At 40.4% G+C, this 19,026-nt stretch overlaps 1 long non-coding RNA gene across 1 annotated transcript; it reads left to right on the top strand.

Moving 5' to 3' along the window:
• The first annotated feature begins 231 nt into the window (after positions 1 to 231).
• LOC308187981 lies at positions 232 to 4,907 on the top strand. The gene is made up of 3 exons (XR_013945048.1): positions 232 to 1,370; positions 1,927 to 3,832; positions 4,288 to 4,907. It is a non-coding gene; the product is annotated as an uncharacterized lncRNA (long non-coding RNA).
• Positions 4,908 to 19,026: the final 14,119 nt, after the last annotated feature.

The raw sequence follows: 19,026 nt of genomic DNA, 5'->3' as shown, positions 1-19,026 counted from the left end.
AAAAGCAAGCTTGAATCTGTCTGTTCACAGGAGGGCCTGGGATGTTTATGACCAAAGCCGTCAGCTGGCTTTAAGTGGAGTCATTCTGTTGGCTTTCACAGAGCTACGCTGCTTTAGGACAGCTTAGCATCTCAATATACATACCAGGGGGGTCAAAGGGCAGCATAAAGGTATGTGAAACACCTGTCTGCAGCAGTCCTGGTGAGAGCCTGCCTTATCTCCTGACAGTCTGCGGTGGAGAGTGACTCGGCTGCAAGAAATTAAATATTATGATACAATTACTTAAATTTAAAAAAAAAAAAAGAGAGAGAGAGAGAAAAGAGAGAAAAAAAAAATAAAAAAAAAGCTTTTTGCCCTTTAGTGCTTGTGAAACACGGTAGGCTGACACACATGGCTCATTCCTGGACCACTACAGCATAGGTGCTTGTTTTGGCACTTTGTCTCCCTCCATCTCAATACTGCTGTTCTTCAGTCTCATGCCAGTGAAATGAGATATCACAGGGCTGGTGTTTTATAAATACTTGATTCAACACTGCTTTGCGCTGGCCTAATACTGGTATAACTCAATTGAATTCCAGACCTAATTTTAGGACTGCCTGAAATGGCCAAAACCACCGTTATGTCATGTTTTACTACTTGCAAAACAGGGTTAGTGTTACCTACCTTTTTTGTTCTGCACCATGGAGTCTCCATAGGCAAAGTGTTATATAAATGCTCTGCATTTATTATTTCAAATAGTAAATCAAGGACAGGACAAGTACAGCATGCTGGAACAGGTATTAAATTTGCAGACATAAGCAGAGCTCTGTGTGAGAAATGTTTCAAAAATAATATAAAAATGTGAGACTAATTCTCTGTAGTGAAGGAACAAGAGTAATTGCAGGAGTGTAGGGGTGAGATGGGAATCATGGGAATTATCACTCGCACAAAATTAACTGCAACAGTGTTTTGCAAGCACACAGGACATGAATATGAACAATCAGTCAAAGGGACTGGAAAAGTGATCCAGCAGAGCCATAGCAAAAGCCAGAGTCATGGTGGCTACTGTTAGAAATTGAGGCCTTTATGGTTTTGCTCCATATGGACTAAATGAACATTACTGACAGGACTCTGCTTTTATTGGCATAATTCATTTTCCTCCCCCCAAAAAATTCCAGCTAAGTCCATAGGAAAAATTCTATTAGCTAAGGAATTAGGTCATTGCCTATTTCTTCAGATAGCCATCACATCAGTAATATATGGGAGTACAGTGGTGCAGAACTTCCTGGAAGTCAGGCATTTTGATATCCTTAATTTGTCTGAAGAGCTGCAACTCCATTTCCAGATGCAGGTCAGGTGAATGTGCCTTACATCAGAAGACACAGAGCAAGGTCAGTTTATGTTAAGTAGGATGGAGTATATTTCTATATAATAAAGACTCTTTGTGGAAGGGAAGTTTTCTCTGCTGGTACACCTACATCGTTCCCAAATAACATGCATTGGAGCCATTCAGTGTGTGATATAGCTCCACTTCTAAGCTTTCCTTCTTCATATTTTTGACAGGGAAAATTTTTGATGACTGATTTTTATTGTTGTCCAGCCTTTTATGGTTGCCTTCGTAGAAGGAAAAGAAAAAAACACATCTCTTTGCCAGAGAAGACAAAAACAATTTCTTCAGTGTTGTTTCTGTCAGTGCACACAGGCTGTATTTGCTACAGAATATTATTGAAAGGCAAAAAAGACCAGGAGGGATTATTTTCTAAGTGCTAACATTGTTTAACAATATCTTTGCAGAACAGGAACCAGTTTCAGCTGGTGCCTTTCATTTTCCAAAGCATAACCAAAATGAACTGGACTCTCGTGGTATTATTCTGTGGGAAAATGTTGTTTTCAAATTTTTGCTGGTCATTAACTTTAATGTCATAAAATCATCTTTAATTGTTCCAGGGGCCTGAGGTAGCCTGTCTTTGTGGCTTTAAAAATCACCATGCCTTTCATCATATTACTGAGGTCACCTGTTCATGAAGAAAAAGGAAAAGAAGAAAAAGGAAAGGAAGAGGAAAGGAAAGGAAGAGGAAAGGAAGAGGGAGAGAAGTATTCCAGTGAAAGGAGAGACCAGTCTTGGACACAACAGAACCAGTATAGATATACTCTGGATTTGGAGAGCATACACAAAAGATACTCAGCTCCTGGCTGCTATTTGGTACAATTCTATCAAGGACCTTCTAAATACAAGTAGAAACATATCTTGATCAAAAACATCTCTTCACCAAAACAGAAGGTTTACAGGAATAGTTGCTTTACATAATTTCTTATACTATCCAGATTTTATGGTATTTCCATCTAGATTAAGAAGAAAATCCCCAAATACTTAGCTAATTCAGGTCAAAGTAAGATAACTCATGTTAAAATAAGATAAAATAAGTTACCTGTTGAGCTAATTAAGGACAGTCCCTCTTCCCTATGGGGACAGTCATGATTGTAACCCTTCTAGGAAAGATCTTCCTCTGCTTTTTCCTATTGACAAAGGAGGAGGCTGCATGTTGAGGCCACAGGTACTGTCACGGGGCAACTTTGTGCCAGAGCAGTCTGTAGCACCACAAAAAGCAACAATCCTCCTGGGCCTCCTCCACAAGGCAGAAATCCCACTGGTGGACAATGCTGCGGTGGGTACTTCTGGAATTTGCTGAGGCTTATGATGCCCACTAAAGTAAATGGGAACCCTGGGTGTGCTCAAATATTGAAAGAAATGTTGCATTTTGCAGAAGTGACTCTCAGGGTCTGTAATGTGAGAGCCTCACCTGTGACTGGTTGAAAGGTGAGAGTTCAAAGATGGTTTCCCTGTTTGCATTAAAAAAAAAAAAAAAAAAAAAAAAAAAAAAAACCAAACTGCAAGACAAGAGCCTTACACAAGAATCAGGTTGTTCTTCACACAGATTTCAGCTATAACTCAGGGAATGAAAATACCTTCACTTTTTGTCATAGAAGTCCAGAATATGCCCAGCATAGTAATTCAGGCTGTACTCTTGGGGAGGAGTTTCTCGTTCTTGTGAAAATACTCAGACTCACCGTGATGAATAATACTTCCCAAAAGCCCAAGGATATTCACAGCTTCTAACAGTATTTTCTGCAACTGCACTCCTAAAACTCAGACCTCTGAAAACCAGGAAATAACAGAGATAAACCATATGCATATGCTATTTATCCAAACAACTTTAATTCTGCTGACCCTGAATTACACGATAGGAAGGAGTGAGCACCTGCCAATAGTTTAGCTGTTTCCAGATTAGCTGTAGGTGTCCTGAAGGGCTGAGGACATGGAGAAATTGGAAGAGCTGTGATTGTGATATGAAGCACTTCAGGCAACCTCTGCATACGTGGAAAAAGGAAGAGATACATGTGTACCCCAACAGAGGCTGTGGTGCCTCATTTCAGCACTGTGCTGAATAGGCTGTGCCAGAAGCTTAGCATAATTTCCTTTTGTCTTGGGGATTATCATCTGTTAAATGTGAGAGGAGTAAAATCTGTGGGCCTTATCCTGGGTAAATGAAAGAGCGATGTTCGATGGCATTGTGCGTGAAGGGTGAGGGGACTGTGAAAGGACAGGGAAGAACCATAAATATTAGCAGATGTGTTGCCTTTTCAGAGGAGCATGGAAAGTATTTTACAGCAGACATTTCCTGCTCTATTCATAATGAAGACAGGGAGCACGTACGTGTAGTAAAGATATATCATTTCACCTGGAGATGGCAGAATTGTGGATGTGCTCCTCAACTCTGTATTTGCTCTTACAGATTCAAGATGAGTGGATTCAACACTGCAGAAGGACCTGGGTTATCCTGGGCAGCCTCAGGTCTGCACCTCTGTTTCCTAAGGTGTTTTGCTTCCTTTGGTAGTTTTTTTTACCTTGCCTACATGCATATATTGGAGGAAAGCTGGAAGGGCAGGAGAGTGTTGGGGTCTGTTTCAGAAAGATGAAATGTTTCTCAGACAAGATAGCAACCAAGCACATAGTAGTTTCTCACGGTTAGCTTTGCAGGGAGACACTATTGTATTTGGATATTTGGATAAAAATAAGGAAACCACTTTATTCTATAATGTTTGCTGTCTGTTGCATACATTGTAAAGCTGCTTTGGAGGCTATAAATACGCTTGGAAACACTTTCAAGACATTCATTAGACCATTGAAAAAAATCACAAATGTAGTGTGTGTCCTCACATGTTAGCACTTCTATTGCAAGGTGGTAACAATGAGTGGTAATTACATGTGTGAAAATCATCTCCTTTTAAGTACAATTTTCTCAGCAGAGTGAAAATATCCGTGGGTATAAATACAGATGCGGCGAGAGAATCTCCAAAAGCTGTGAACTGCTATTTTGCTATCACTACTACACAGCAGCACTAGCACACAAGAGTCTGTGATGTGCATCAAGGAGTACCTGTTCTCAGCTCCTCTATTCAAGCACTGTCTTAAAAGCAAATTTAAAACACTTTTTTCCCTCTATTCCCCATGCGGAGAGACAAGGCAAAACCTCCAAAAGAACAGAAGTCCTTAGATTCATAGGCATTCACACAAGACAGAAAAAGAGAATGCAAAATCCTCTGCTAGCCTGACAGTTGCTCACAGTTCACACACTCCCAAACCAGAGCACACGAGAGCATGCAAAAAGCCATCCCTGGCTGATCAGTAATTGTTAGATCCCACAAGAAAGCAAAGAACAAAGTCCCCACACCCTGTTATCCTCTTTAATCATTACTTTGGGCATGGACCCTTAGCTTTGGACCAATAAACTCTTTCTCCTTTACTCCCAGATGCTTTCTCCATTAATTCTGTTTCCCTCCCTGTAAGCATTTCTATTTGTTTCCCATTTTATTTTTCAAGTACCTCCTTGATGATCATCCTCCTCAGACGAGCTCACTCCCTTCTCTCTGTCTCCCCTTCAAGTATATCCAAAGTTGACAGATACACAGATTATAACAATATGAATAGCTTATAGCAATAAAACAATTTAATTTTCCTTTTGGTTTAACGTGATGGAAGCACATTAAGAAGAAAAAAAATCCGCTGTGCTATCAAAAAAGAGCATGCTTGTTTTCAGGCATTGCACATAGAAAAGCAATTAGCTGATTTGCATGTACTTTTGCTAAAGTGAACTCCATTTCTTAAAAATATAGTCCAATGTTACCAATAAACTAATCTGTAGAAATACAGAAGCTACCAACTAGATTCTTCACTTAAAACTTTGATTTAAGTCTGATTTAAAGCCCATTAATGTCAGCTGAAGACTTTCCACTGACTACTAAAGGAGCTTGCATGAGACTATTACAGATGTAACATTTCTGGCTGTGGAATAAATAGAAGCCAGACATGAAAATTAAATCACTTAACTGTGGATTGTGGACAGAAGAAAAACACATTCAGCATATTAAGATGAAACATACCTCTTCCTCTAATATGCAGAGGAACATAAACAAGGAGAGCAATACTCTGACTTTCTAATGAATTACCCATTCAAGTACTGGTGTATGCTTAAGTGGCAGACATTAAGATACTTTCGGATAAAAGACACCATCCTGTCATTTGGCACCCCGTTGCCACAGTTGCCTTCTGCTCAATTCCAGTCACACCTCTCCTCCTGTGATAGAGCTCTTATTGTAAAGTCACCTTGTGGGTCTCACCCAACCTGATTCATTTCTGATTTTACAGCTAGGCTGATCTGCTTTCCATGTGACTACAGAAAAACTCCACAGCAAATAGGTGCTCCATGGTGGTGGATAAATCGTGGGGTATTTTTAAGGCAGTTTTCATAAGGGTGAGAAACAATAGGGCAAAAAATAACTGCTAGAGGATTAAAAGTAATGGCCACCCAGCTACAGTTTTTCAACCTATTATCAGTTCAGCTTGCTGATAAGGATGACAATATTATGAGGAATGGAAACTAGTACCTCTGCATCTGTTTTGTATTCAAAATGAAGGCGCACAGATGAAAAATACCATACTTTAGCCATCAGATTTCCCTGAGAACGATACCACAGTTCTCCTGGAGGTAATGAGTTTCTCAAAAACACTGCAGTTTGTCAACTAGTACAGTAGCCATTTCCTTATTGACCGTAGGTGCTGGGAAGCTTTCACAGCTGTTGTGTGGTCTGCTAGCCAACACAATGTTAGCAAATTTTCTTTCATGTGAATTGCTAAAACAAGCAAAAGAAAAGCTTTTGCTGATCTGCTCTTTTAAAGAGAAAAAATATTTTAAATGGTTGTGAAGGGAGAAGAAGAATGTGTGTGCTGGCCCAGAACATATTTTTTTTTCCCTGCACTATCCTTCTCTCTAAAAAGTTCTAAGAAAAGCTGAATTTCAAATAATCCCATGACTTCTGTAGCTTTGACTTTAAGGAAAACATAAAACATAACAAGATTTTGATGAAAGGATCAGAAGGGAAAGGAATAATGTTCATTACAATTATGCTGAAAAGCTGCTGGAGACAGATGACAGCTGCATAATTAACAAATACTGTACATAGGTATTCAGTTCATAGGTATTGAATATATCTCTACATTCCCTACTAGAAAAAAAATCCTGTTCAATTTACAGAAGATGGAAAGAACACATACAAACCTTTAAAGATGTTAAAGAAAGCAATAAATTATTTTTCATATTTTCTGGGAACAGACAAAAAATTACAGGATCCAATCATACAAGACAGAATTATTTTAAACTCATTGCATTTCCGAGCTGTTTCCCATAAACATGCAGATTTCTTGGAGAGACCTCTGAATATTCCTGACCAAGGAGGGAAATGAGGAAAGGTAGTTTAGGCAAACAGGGATAATGGTTGGGGCAAAAGGATGGGCTAAATGCCTCTGAATTCTGCCAGTCCATCAAACATCATTTTTCATTAGCTATGAGTTACTCAGAGTCCAGATCCTTTTGAATGCCCACTACCTCCTTACGACTTATTCAGATAAGAGGTATTACCATGAGATAGGAAGTACTGATTACACATAGGTTGCTCTGAACATCTCCACCTCCACCAGTGGCACCCCAACAACCCCACTGTCATATTTAACAAAGAAGGGCTCATGGTGATGAACACAGTGCTGAAGAAATGTCCAGATAGAGCATCTATCCACATAGTAGACTCTCACTTCACTGGAAGGCTTTAAAACAGGAAGGACTAACAAGCTTCCACAGATTTATGAAATTAACAAACAGTTATTGTCCTGTATTGATGGAGGTCAGGCAAAATAAATATTACTTGTGGTTTGCAGTGAGTCATGACCACATCAACACTTGATGGCTGGAGAAAGAGCAAAAAAGGAAATTCCTGAAGGACAGAAAGCCTTATCTGTCTATTACAGAGCTAGATTGTAACCCTAGCTGGCCTTTTTCCTGTTCATTTCACTTGTCTTGACCAATAAATAAGCAAACTGGAGCAATAAAACCATGAACAGGAAAACTTGCTGACTAATGAACTGGATTTTTTCTCATTCCTGACCTTGCTGGACCATTCCACCAGTTTAGAGGATCGTTAATCAACAAATCTCTTTCATTTAATCTTTGCCTGGAAAATGAAAAGGTTCACACTTTGTATTAATGTCACACACATGTAGTTTATAATGGCTTATTCAATGAATAAATAGACACTTTAATAAGTGGTTTACTGGTAGTTATAAATTCACCTTGGTCAATAGGCTGCTTGGCTTCTCAGCTCCCATTAACACTTCTGCTTTTGCATTCTTTTCAGTGACTTTTATAACAAATTTACTATTAATTATCAATTTAACATTTTAAACTATTCCTTCATATATAATGACAGAGAAGACTGAAAATATTTTATTTTAAGACTTCTTCTGATAGCAGGAAACAAAGACTTTCTTTCTTTCTTGCTCTTCTTGCTTAAGAGAAACAATAGAAACCAGCGTAACCACTAGCAAACATATATTAGTCTCTTGGCTTTATTTCTGAAACTTCGCTATTAGAGCCCACTTAATTAGACGCATAAATCCTGTAAATGATGTCAATGTTCATAATTAAATGAGACAATTGCAAAATCAGCTGCAGTACAAAATGTAGATAAATGTGGGAATGAACAATACAGGATTGCTTTATTATAAATCTGCATGAATAACACTGCCGTAGTGATGCAGTAGAGAACTTATAACATCTGCTTCATACATATGAAAATTCAATTAAATTATCGGCCACGAATTACTGTAGTACAAATATCAACAATGACAATTTTGACCTAATCATTTTAAAATTTTTAAAGCAGAAAAGGTCTTGTTTCACTACAGTGATGTCGGTAGATTCATATTCTGATGCTTAAACAACATAATAATGTAGTCCTTTAAAAATATATCTTTCACCAATGGAAAAAAAAATAAAAGATTGATTTAGAATTTATTGCTGTTTAACATAAAATCAAATAACATAAATCTAAAGGGCAGTAGCTCAACTAAAAATTGTTGTAGCAATCAAAACTCTATTAATTAGGGTATTTTATACTAACTATACTAACTCAGGATCCATATCTGAGGTCAGGGTGCATCTTACTGTTTTGTTAGAATAAATATCTATTTTCATGAAATAATATGGATGAATGATTCAAATATTTTCACCTTTCATGCAGTGAGATCATACATGACTGACAATGTTGACTTTGTTTGAAGTATTTGTATATAATATGTATTTACATACCTATATATATATACACACATACAGACTATACACACATACACAGACTATATATACATATGTATTTATGTGTGTGTATCCCTCTCTTTTTGCTCCCTCTCTGAAATGGGTCAAGCTTTGACCATGCTGACATCTAACCAGACTGCCATCCTTTGGGAATATACACCAGACAGATACTATCCTTTCAGATCAGAAGTGAATTTTAATATTTATCCCCAAATAAATCTTGATGACAGATGGACTGTTCTTTCCATGAATAATAATTAGGAGTTAGGTCCTCCAACTGGATCTGGCAGCAGTCTTGCAAAAGCAAACCTCAAAGTCTTTGGGCAGATGCTCAAGTCCCCCACAATAAAGGCTCAGCCAAAGGACTGACTCCTTCATGGGTAACATCTTAGAGTGCTCTGCAGTTCAGTGCTTCAAAAATATAGTGCTCCTGATGTAACATTTACTGCTGTGAGAAACATGCAGAATTGAGCCCAGGGACACAGCTAGGCAATTACCCCATGTCCACTTTCGCTGCCTTGGCAGTGCCAGATAACGTCATCTTCTGCCATTTCTTGTAGGCTGCCGAATCCATTGTCAGCGCTTAACAAATAATACTAACAGGACATATTTAAAGCATTGACTTGGTGTTATCAAAAGGCAAACAGCTAGATGGGAAGGTCACTTCAAGGATTTATCTCTGCAGGCTCTCAAGTAAAGTCTGCAATCACAGAGACCTTCCCTTTATGCTAAAGGAGAAGCTCAGCCTGTCCTTGGACCTTGCACGGGCACACAGAAAACTATTAAACATACTCATCTCCTCCTCCTCCAGGTGCTATATTAAAGGATTAGGGATAATGGGAAGGCAGGCATTGCACACCCTTGGAGTTGCAAATTGTTACAGAGCATAAGGAAGGCATGCTTATAACCATATCTGGTGAACCAGCCTACTGTTAGGCTTTGGAGAAGGCGGCTCACTGCTCTGGCCTTTCCCCAAGCTTTTCTGCAAGGTGGTCAGCCCATCCGAACTCAGAGTAACTAGATGCCACAGTTTCTGTTCACCCAGACTTGTACATCCAGACATCTAAGGAGAAAGCCCTTTAGACACATAGCGCTCAACCCCAAGGTAACCCTTTGCTCTGAAGGGGACACAGCTTTAAGAAAGGGGATCTGAATCCCTGGAATTAACTTGCCAAAAGAAACCCACGTGACACCTCAAAGTTTGTTCTCTGCAAGGACAATCAAGGAGAAGGAGCACTCAAGTATGTGTGGGGAAGGTGCTGGCAGTCTTTCACTGCTCGGTTCTAGCTGGTGAGAAGCAAGCTCTGGTTCAGGCACTGTCTTATTGACTGTTCGCGTGGCTTCCCCATCAGAGCTGGCCTGAGGCCAGATAGTCCAAAGCACAGTTGGGGATGGTGCGTCCACAGCAGTCTGCACCCCTCCAGACAGACACGGCCTCAGGCATGGTCAGTCTTGCATCGAGCCATTGACCAGTGATTGCTCCAACACGTGCTTCCCCTATCACACCCTGCAGCAAGGCTGGTAGCTCACAGGTTTCACAACTTGTTTATATCCTCTTGTAGCAGGTGCATGAAGCACCAGAGCAGGAGAGAGGCCATGGTGTTGTAAAGCAGCAGGGACCACATTCCCCTTACCCTAACAAAGCACGTTTTCCTTCTGCAACTTTGTTCTGGGCTGTTCTATTGCCATGTGATCCACTGCAGCCCCTTTGTCTCACATGATCCCAAGCACCAGATATTAGCGGCATGGTGCTCAGTGACTGCAAAAATACCTGTGCTGCCCGGGCACTCCTTTACAATATAAAACAAAATCACTTAAGAAAAAGCAAAATGCAACAAGCTGGTCATCATGCATTTCTGTCCCTAGGCTGAGACAGAAGAGAAAGAGCCACTTGTGGCAGATGTCATGTAAAGCACCACATGCAGATGGGGATGCTCTGCAGTGCTCAGGACATGTGCATAATGCACCTGCATGAACTAGACTGACTTCTGCCTTTCACACACACATGCACACATATACTCACTGGTTTAATGAAAAGAGGCACGTATCCTGATGGACAGCTCTTCTGTGGCACAATGCCAGCATATTTGCTACGTTTGGTTTAAATATCTAATTTGCAGAGGAGCAAAAAAAAAAACCATACCTGTATCACACATTTGCTTCCAATCAGAAGGCAGATGGAGTGCTATCAGCTACAGGAAGCCTATGTCATAAACTGAGATACAGATCCTATCCTTGTAGATGGCTAGCATGGTGTGTTGGCTTCCATTATTAACCAAGATCTATGTGGAGTACATGGAGTCAATAGAGTGAGCTGAATTTACAGCGATAACCTGAATCAAAAATGGGTATCCACTGTGTGATGAGGTGCTGATGAGAATTGCTCCCTGGACTCCAGTCTGTTGCAATCTAAGCTGTGCTGAGAGCACTAAAAGTTAGGTGAGAGACCCACACCTCCTGCATTTCAGAACAGCTTGCTCTGGCCGAGACACATCCTTTTCTTTAGCTGCACTGATGCTTCATCCAGGTATATTACAGCAGATTTCAGTTACAATAGCATATTTAACATGTCAGGTTTTAGAAAATGTTCTCACTGTCACATACCTGGAACCTGGAATCACTGTAGGTTTTAACAGCCCTTGCTTGTTGGCCTTTTCTTGTTGTAGCTGAAATTATGAGCGATGCTAATTGTTAACACATGTAGCGGTGTGCTCCTGTCACTCTCCCCTCACCACATCTCACAGCCCTGCTAAGTTGTGAATCTGCATTCTTCGTTTTTAATTCACTGACACCAGGAAATCCCTAAAGCTTTTACCATGCCCAGAAGCAACTGCCCTCAGATCTCGCTGACGTCTCGGTGAGATGTGTCAGACTGAGAGCAGACCTCTACACGCAGCTCCTACAGCTGAAGTGGTCACCCTCCTCTGACAGGGGACACAAAGAGTTCAGTTCAGTGCACCCTCGTCATATTGTCTCCCTGGCAGTTTTCAGCATTTCAGTGTGGCATTTATTTAAATAGGCCCCGGCTAAAGATTTCTTCCATGAAAGCAGAAAAAGACAACAGAAAACCCTTGCATACAACGCTGTACTTCATTAGTAGTTTAACAAGACCAGACAGGAGAACTGTGATCTTTCTGTTCCAGGCAGACTTCAAATTCACACCCATTATGATCCAAAATTATGTTTTTAATTAATGTGTGCTCTTTCCCAATAAATATATATTAAAGAAAAAAGCCTGTCAGTGAAGTACTAGATGTGCTGAGATACAGACCTAGTCAGAGCCCTTTGTGCTTGCAGCTTGCTGTGGGCTGGATTCTCGATTTGATTACACTGCTGTAAATCACAGCCTGGTCAATAAAGGCACAAAGAAACTGTGCAGACAAGAAAAATATTGGAACCAATATATGGGCTGGATGAGCTTCATGTGCCAAAACTGCAGGCTCCGTGCACCCTAAATATTCCTGAATCTCACTTTTTTTTTTTTTTCAAATACTTTTATGTTCTCAGTGTGTTTGAGTCATATTTGTACACTTTTTGACTATAAAATAATCCTATATTTTGACAGAACAGTATAAAGCAGCCTTGGTAAAGAAGATTAAGAATCAGCCCTGTCAGGATAACAGAAATGATAAGATACACAGTGCCAAGACACTGTGTTGCTAATGTATTGTAAGGACGTGTTTCAGGATGAATTTGACATTTTTCAGTTATTTTATTTTTATATTCATTCTTTAGCAATAGAGTTGATTTAGTAAAGAGTCATTTAGGTATCTCAAAGTGCAAAGCTCTCTCTCTGGATAAATAGTATCTTCTGCAGTCAAGAACTACCAGGTGTCTATTGTCTGGCTGGCTGGCAGATGCGCATGAGAAAAGCACCACACTCCTTGGATGCTCCTAGTACAGCAACCAGTATGGCAGCAGTATGGCTGAACTGTTTCTGTAATCCACACCCTACGGATATCCAGAAAACTGCATCATTTTTACACTGTAGCTTCAGTTCTTCAGCCTCCCTGAAATATCAGAAGCATCTTTCTTCCTAAAGATGAAAAAAATACGTGCAGGGTCAAGAGTAGATACTGAGTTCAGTAGCCAAGGAGTACATGGTGGGCTCAGGGGCCACTTGGACCTTCAGTCTCTCCCACAGCACTTGGTATCACACCCCCTGGGACCCTCCTCTGGCTGGTTTTTACCTTCAGGATCTGGCTCTCCTGGAAGAACTCATTTGCTGCCTGGTGTGCCAATAATGTGTTGAACCATCACAAAGTGTAGCTACTCCGCAATTTTATAAATATGCATGTGCATTTCTATGTTGGCATTCAAGACACTTTGGCTGATATAGATGGGGAAAAAGGGCGGGAGAAATAAGCCTTCCTTTTCAGTGTTTATCATCCCAAAATACGACAAGAGACAAGTGGATCCAGTTAGGAAAGACACCATGAGCTTCTGTTTCTTTTCATTGAGTTTCTTTTCAATAAGCAGACCAAGGCTGAATAATGAAATAGTTAAATATTCTGGATTAAACATTTATCTTAGAGCATTTGCCTTTTCACACATAAATTAAATTTTCTTGTTTAATCTCTGCTTTTCTTCTAATTATCTCTCTCCACACACACTAATGGCTCACAGCTAGCATCTCTCTTCAAGCAAGATGATTAGGAAGTGTCTGTTGTTGTTGGGCTTTCTTTATTTCTTTTTTTTTTTTTCCTGGAGATGATAATACTATTCACTTCCTATGCAGAAGCAGTTATAATAATATACATAAAAGGCAAAAATAGCCAACAATTCAGGCACCTTCTCCTAGAAGAGGACACAATTTATATTTCAGATATTACATTTTTACAGATCCTTTAAAATAAAAAATCCTGCAGTTCTTCTTCCACTTCACCACACATGATGTCTAGTTAAGATAAAATATTCATCTTCTGTGTGTATGCATGTGCGATGTGGAACTGAGTATCTGGTAAGAATTTAGTTTAAAAAGCACAACTTTCTTTCCTGTTCATTTTAAAGGTATAGATATGAAAATGATAATAAGAATATGATAATTATTAATGATAATAAGAAATTAGAAAATTCAGGCCAATAGGTGGAAATAGCATCTTTCTAGAAGCTACAATGCTAAGAGAAATGAACCACAGGGCTGGATCTTTAAACTTGTTAGTTTGCTTCAACTGCATATCAGGTAAACACATCACTATGTTCCCCTAATGAGAGAGAACCTCCATCCCTAGATTGGGCTGCCTCGAAAGCCTTCCTGCAGCACTTCATTTTGTTCATTTTGTATACGGAAACACATGCAAAGGTGTAACATATTTATAAAAACAATATGTATAAAGAGCAATACAAAGCATATGTCTACTAAGAGAAATTATATCTGCCCACATGCACATAGTTGCATAAGGATTAAGCACTCCCTTTGCTGTTGGTGTGAAGTTTTAAATGGTCATGACCTTCAGGAAAGTGACAAAATGATCAAGTGGACAGAAGTATAGATGGATAAACAGGCAGCTACATCCATACATGCATACTCACAACAACTTACACTTCTGCACGAACATGTACCTTGAGAGAGCCAGTGAATCTCCGTTTGCCCTCAGTACGAATACCCAATATAAACACTAGGATCCACTGAAAGAAGTTAAATAGTGTATAAACTACCTTTTCTGCATCACTGTGAAGTTCAACCCTAATGTGGTTTTTCACTGTTTGAAAAATACAGCTTCCAATTAACTTTCTCTCATATATATCACATCACAACCAAGTACTGCTCACTTGCGTTTGTGTTCCTCTGTCCCAGCTCATCAGAGCATTTGGCCATCATTTGGCTCGACACATCTCCAGCCTTGCCAATTAATTGATGAAGAACCATTAGGAGACAAATATATCATCTGCATTTTAACTGCTTGAATGGAAGGTTATTGAAGTAATAACTGGCAACATCAAAACCATTAATAAAATATGGAGTGGGAATAGCAAATTATAAATTTCTGTACCCAGTCCCCAAAATAAATTTGCTCTTGAAGGTAGATTTAGCATTCACGGTGACATAGATGAATGATGCTGATTAAAAAGGAGTGAAGAAAAGATTATCACTTTAGCATAGAAACCACTGGCATCATTATCGGTCTCATCTAAATAAAAAGTGTTAAATTTTTCAGTGGCTTCATAGCCTTGTTGTGAAATTGCAGGTGTCACTGTGTACTGGTAGTTAAGAACAAGATAAGGCAAAAATGGAGATAAAGTAGGTTAGAGCAAGAACAAAAGACTGCAAAACATGAGAAGAGGTGGCTTTACAATAGGCTCTTCATGGTCTTTGTTTTGGGAATGAAATATTAGTATTGCTTGTGTTGAGATGTACTTTAGAACACAAAGAGATACAATCATTTTGAAGGAGCCAATAACTGGTTAATGAGTAAAAATGTAAATTATCAACAATGCTTAATATTGTCATTACAACCCAAAGATATGAGTAAGAGGCTTCCTAGAGAGGGAATAGGACACAGGGCTCAGAAATGCTCTCTCTGCCACAGATGTGCAGGGAGCTCGTAGGTGTACATCTTTCCTTCTCTACACTTTTATTTCCTCTCCCACTCTCCGTCTTCTTGTCAATTTAAAATTTAAACTCTTTGCAGCAAGACTGGCTCTCGCTATGTGGCTTGTATAGTCCCTCGCACAATGAGGCACCAATGTAATGCAAATCGCAGTATTAAATATTCATACAAAAGCTTCATAGTGTGACTGCATGAAATCAGAACAAACAAGGGAACAGGCATAAACTGAGAGCCTAGGTAAGATAAAGCACAGAGATTTCTATTACAATTGCAGCCTCATTAGAGGAAGTGTGCTGACATAAGCTGTGTTTTCGTTGTCGTAAGCCCAATTTCATAACCATGTATTAGAGTTATGAGTTCTCCTAGCAAGCCATAATATTTTCACTTTTGGCTGTGCAATCACATATTGTTAGCTTAAGACATTTAAACTTTATAAATGGCTCTGTAATATGTGGTCTTTTCAGCTATAAAATTGTTCCTTAAAAAATAATCTGAGGCATTGGTCACCAGAGTCACTGTCACCTAACAGCAAATAAATTTTGGCAATAAATTAGAAGTTAACTACATAACTGTGAGCAATTCCTCCAAGTAAGAATTAGTCATATATTTTTTTTCTGTCTAATAAAAACATCACTAAAATGCTACGCAGTGTTTCTGTTCCTATCTGGTGCTTGCTTCAGAAATGGTAAAGGATGTGTCCACTAATGAATTATTTGCAGCCATTTGCAGGACTTTGCACTGAGAATTTTAGATGGAATGTCTGGATTGATGTAGCCTGTTTAGGAAACCTTGCCTTGCCATATAATCCAGATAAGAAGGAAAAAAAAAAAAAGGCACATCTGGAAGGCTTGGTAACCCTTAAATACACTGACTAAAATCAAATCCACACTCAATAAAAAGCTTTTACTGGCCCTTTATTGAATGGTTGAGACTGTCTGTGGATATATTATCTGTCTATTTAGACTATAAGATGCTCAAGACAGATTTTATCTCCTGTTCATCACGAAGCATGCTTTTTCTTGGAAATTATAGCTATGAAAGCTCATTCTTACTGGATGCTTACTTACTGAAACTGTTTCTTTTTTGAGGAAGAAAACAAGGCTGGTGTCCATCATAACGAGTTTATATGCAGCAGAATTCATATATTTTTTATCACAGTGGACATGAATTGATATGTCAGGTATTTGGCAGAGTTATTTGGCACTTTAAAGCTTTAGATCACAGGACTTCAGAGTCTTTCTAAGGGCAGACTTCGGACAATATTTTCAGAAATAACCAATAACACTTACAATTGAAGGACAAGTGGGCAACAGACTTAACCCAAAATCCAGCATTTGATGATCAAATGATGATCATCATTTTAAAAGATCACAACAAGCTGTTACATCTTAACGATACTCACCATTTCCTGGTGATTGATAGGAAAATAAGTCAGCCTGTGGCATACTGCCTGCAAGAGCCTTGTGGATGTGACAGCAAGAGGGAAAAGAATCACAGCAGGGTCCAGGGGCTGTGTTTCATGGTGCTGGTGTGGTCTTGGACTCTTGTAGCTTCTCCAGAGCAGAGTCTCTGCATTGTTTTTTTGTTGTTGTTGTTGTTTGTTTGTTTAAATGAAAGCTGTGTTCAATGGTTTTGCTGGCACTTGCAGCAATATCAAAATACAAAACAAAACAACAACAACAAAAACTCTTACTGTTCTGTTTCTTTAAAGGATATATACTTAGTTATTTGATGGAGATACTTCTTGTTGGTAGCAGCATATAATAATAACACTCATTGTTAGTACTCTGAGTGTAAGCCCTAAATAGCTTTTCACATTACAGTAATAGTAGAGTGATCCAACCTTTGACCAAAGATCCATGACACAAAGAGTTTTACCAGCTCCAGATTCCAGCTGTTTCCCACCAAAACCCAAAGTCCACCTGCAATCTACTTTTCTCCAAGCTATAAATACATAGATACACTTCTGTTTGAATGTGGTGGTTTTACCCAGCTGGGTAGCTGAACTTCAACCACAACCGCTTTCTCACTCCCCCTCCTCTCCTCAAAGGGGGAAGAAATAGGATGAAAAGGTCTCAAGGGTAGAGATAAGGACAGGGAGATCACTCAACAATTAACATCACGGGCAAAACAGACTCAGCATAGGGAGATTAATGAAATTTATTGCCTATTACTAACAAGCTAGACAAGTTAGAAACAAAACAAAACAAAACAACAAAACAAAACACTTCTGTTGTCGTCGTCATCATCTTGTTCCCCCCCATCCACCCTCTTCCACCTCCTCCCCCTGAGCAGCACAGGGGAACGGGCAATGGGGGCTGCGGTCAGTCCCTGACGCTTCGTCTCCGCCGCTCCTTCACGGTCCCTCTCTGCCCCTGCTCCCCGTGGGGTCCCTCCCACGGGATGCCGTCCTTCCCGAACTGAGCCTGCGGGGGCTGCCCACAGGCTGCAGCTCTTCAAGAACTGCTCCCACACGGCTCCGTACCACGGGGTCCATCCCCCAGGAGCAAACTGCTCCAGCACGGGTCCCCCACGGGCGGCAGCTCCCCCCAGACCCCCTGCTCCTGCGTGGGCTCCTCTCCACGGGCTGCAGCTCCGGCCCGGGGCCTGCTCCTGCGGGGGCTCTCCATGGGCCGCAGCCTCCTCCAGGCCACATCCACCTGCTCCACCGGGGGCTCCTCCACGGGCTGCAGCGTGGAGATCTGCTCCGTGTGGGACCCGTGGGCTGCAGGGGGACAGCCTGCTCCACCAGGGGCCTCTCCACGGGCCGCAGGGGAACTTGTGCTGCGTGCCTGGAGCACCTCCTGCCCTCCTGCTGCACTCACCTTGGGGGCTGCAGGGCTGCTTCTCTCTCAGCTCTCACCCCTCTCTCCCAGCTGCTGTAGCACAGCAGGCATTTTTTGTTTGTTTGTTTGTTTTGTTTTGTTTTGTTTTGTTTTCAGTCTTTAATATACTCTCACAGAGGCACAAACATTGTTTATTGGCTCAGCCCTGGCCAGCATCGGGTCCCTTTGGAGCTGTCTGAAATTGGCACTTACCTAACATGGAGCAGCTTCTGGATTCTTCTCACAGAAGCTACCCCTGCTGCCCCTGCTACCAAAACCTTGCCATGTAAATCCATTACAGTGAGAGCCCCTTGCTGATGACCAGAGAGAAGATTTCATCCATTATTTCCATACCCAAAAAAGAGGGAAGGGCTGAGCAGGTTAAGTGTGGCTTTGTGGGAAATCTTCATAGGCAAAATGTCACAGTGGTCAGACAGGGGAGAAAGCAGAGGTTAGATGGCAGAGATCAGCATGTTCCAGCTTTGCTGTTGGGCTGCATACTGACACAACAGAGCAGACATCTCGATTCCTTCCCTCCCACTGCCCCACTATCCATGGAAAGAAAATCTGGGTTTACTGGACCCACAATGAGGCCAGCAACGCCTTGACCTGGATCCAGGTAAGTCAACAAGCCTTGACACAGCCAGAGATAAGAGCTGGCTGAAAACCAGATCCTGTGAGCCAGGGCTACATACTGTCAGAATACAGACGTAGGGAATTTTTGCACTGATATCGTTAGGATTTTAAATTGACTGTATGAAAAATAAATAAATAAATAAAAATTATTATTATTTTTTTTTTTAATACTGCCAGCAACTGTTGTTGCTACTGCTGGCTTCTAATTCAGTAGCTACATGGGCATATTTCTTAAATAGGGGAGGTTGTTTTTTTCCCTGAGAACTTCATGTTCTGAGTGAGTTTATTCATGAACCGCGGGAACGTCATTAACATTCACTCTGAGCAAAAGAA

This window comes from Anser brachyrhynchus, assembly GCF_964034855.1.
Source record: "Anser brachyrhynchus genome assembly, chromosome: 1".
In the NCBI taxonomy this organism is placed as follows: domain Eukaryota; kingdom Metazoa; phylum Chordata; class Aves; order Anseriformes; family Anatidae; genus Anser; species Anser brachyrhynchus.
The sequence above is the reverse complement of the archived record's forward strand: the minus strand, read 5'-3'. Positions and strand labels throughout refer to the sequence as shown.